Source organism: Pterocles gutturalis, unplaced genomic scaffold (assembly GCF_000699245.1).
Source record: "Pterocles gutturalis isolate BGI_N339 unplaced genomic scaffold, ASM69924v1 scaffold31175, whole genome shotgun sequence".
NCBI classification, from domain to species: Eukaryota; Metazoa; Chordata; class Aves; order Pterocliformes; family Pteroclidae; genus Pterocles; species Pterocles gutturalis.
The window spans coordinates 45,149-47,581 of record NW_010142326.1 but is presented as its reverse complement, the minus strand read 5'-3'; positions in this window follow the sequence as shown (position 1 = coordinate 47,581).

Here is a 2,433-nt window from a genome sequence, read left to right as displayed (position 1 = left end):
GAATAGGAGTTACATATATTAAAAAGACACCAACAATAAAAAAAAACAGAAAAAATATTTGCAAACCAAATAAGAAAGCTCATCAAAAGAATAGAGAACTGAAATTTTGGATTGTAACAGAGATTATTCCTAGAAGTGCTTACATGACTGTGAAGAAAAGTGAATATGTGATTTATTTGTTTCCAATTTGCATATTATCTACCCTATCATGGAATGAGAGGGTCAGGTCAACTCCTCAGGAAGATAAGAAGTTGCTCCTTATATCATAGACTAGGAGAAAATTTTCCCAGAGACTGCAGAGAAGGGCAGAACAAGAAAGAAGGGGAATGATAGGAAGAAACTGTGAGCACAAACTGCTACAAGGATCAGGGATCAGATCAATGGACAGATATGCCTCCAAGACAATGGAAAGAGAAAGTATCTAGGGACCAGCAGGGACTGTGTCATTCATTGCACAATTGACTGGCAGCAAGGCAGGACCTGTCATCAGGGGGACAGTGGACAAAGCAAGTGTGGCTCTTTTATTTCTATTCTGTTTCTAATTATATTTCTTAAAAAAAAAAGGTATTGTAATATCTAATCCTAAAATACCTAGAGATTTGTGGGGATTGTATTGAATTTTAGATTTGGTTAGATTTTTTTCAACTTTAAAAACCTGGGGAACTCACCATAAGCAAAAGGCCGAAGTAGTTGGCTGAAAGATCAGAAACTCCGGGGTTCTGACATGACGATGAAAGAGATGTTTCAGGGACAAGAAATTTGCATTTCTTGACTCCTAAACAGACAGATTCCATAAGAAGAAGACTGATAGGTCTACCTTCTCCCTCTCAAACTACCATCCCACCTAGTCCTTGTGCTATGTGTCACATGCTGTGGTTGCAGTGCTGCAGCTGCATTGCTCTTCTCCTTCTCCAGCTGGACCGCTTTTTCCACTGAGAACTCAATGTCTAATTGAGGGCCATTCTGAAGACTCAATGATATGTAAATGAAAACAATAGAAGACAAGACTTTGACCTGTCGTTAGGGGCTGTACATTAATGCTATGAGTCAAGTGCTAAAGAATTCTTGTTAAACATGCAATATTAATGGAAATGTTTGACCTCAAGCTCTTTCTGCTTCAGCTTCCCTTCTACCGAGAGTGGCTTTTAAGAAGAAATTTGTGTGTCTTCATGAATTTTTGTGTCTTTGATTCCATGGATGCTTCCCACAGAAAAACCCAGGAGGGTTTTAATAAGTCTTCTTAATGTCTGAACAGTGTGCAATGAACAGAGCAGGTCACATAGGGAACAAGGAGAGAATAATACCTGAAACACTGGTCCATTATGTGATAAGAGCTTTTCCTGCAATGCATAAAGGAGAGTTCTGCTTCAAAATATTATATGTTAATGTGATTGGTACCTGCATACTATAATGCATGAATTCAAAGGAAGTTAATTCATTTTGTGAAAGGAAACTAACCCTGACATTTGAGTGCTTGATATTGCAGTTAAATTACATGTTTTTAAAGTAGTTTTCTTGGATAGTATATTTTAAAATAAAAACTACGCATATGTAATTTGCATGCAGAGATAACACAAATACGAAAAAAAAGGAAGCTATTTAAATACCTCAGATATTAATGATTTAAGGACTATTTCCACTATACAAAAGGAAATGTTACTTTGAAAGTTACAAATCTTTTTCCATATAAAGTACTTGCATGTTGACAGAGGGAAAAGGAAACGTATTTATATTGTTTTCCATATGAATGCTATAAATTGTAATTTAACATAAGCTTATTGCTAAAAATGCATAAAATAACTTTACTTAAAAAAAAGATACTTTTTTGTTTGAAATTCTAGGGGGTTTTGCAGACATTTTTTTATTTTATATAATCCCACAACAAATCTCAGAAAAGCAACTGTTTTTCTATTTGCAGTTGACTGTATCTCTGGATTAGAGGGCAACAGTCTTCCAGAAAGAAGGCAGAGTTAAAGACCTTTTGTCCCAGAAATAGCTATTACTGTGGATCTTTTCATTTACCTAAGTGGGAACTGGCAGAAAATAATGGACAGAGGACTACTCTAGGACTCAGTGATCTCATTAAAAATCCCAACTCTACCACTGGCTGACTGTCTAAGTGATCTTGGCCAACTCCATTTTCCTCTTCTGCCTTGGTTTACCTTGGAAATAGTAATACTAGCATATTTCAATAGGTGTTGTAAAACCTTAAGATTAAAAGCATTAGAAGCATTAGAGCTATGCTTTCCTAAAAGCATACAGAAATGGGCAGATGTAATGAAATTGCTGCTGCATGTTACACTAAAATTCAGGCATTCTGATTTTTATCTTTTTTCTCATTCCTCTTCCCCAAAGTGCACATCTGAAAACATGCTCATGAATCCTTCCCCACACTCCTGAGGCTCAAATGGCTTCCCCAGTGCATATCTGCAA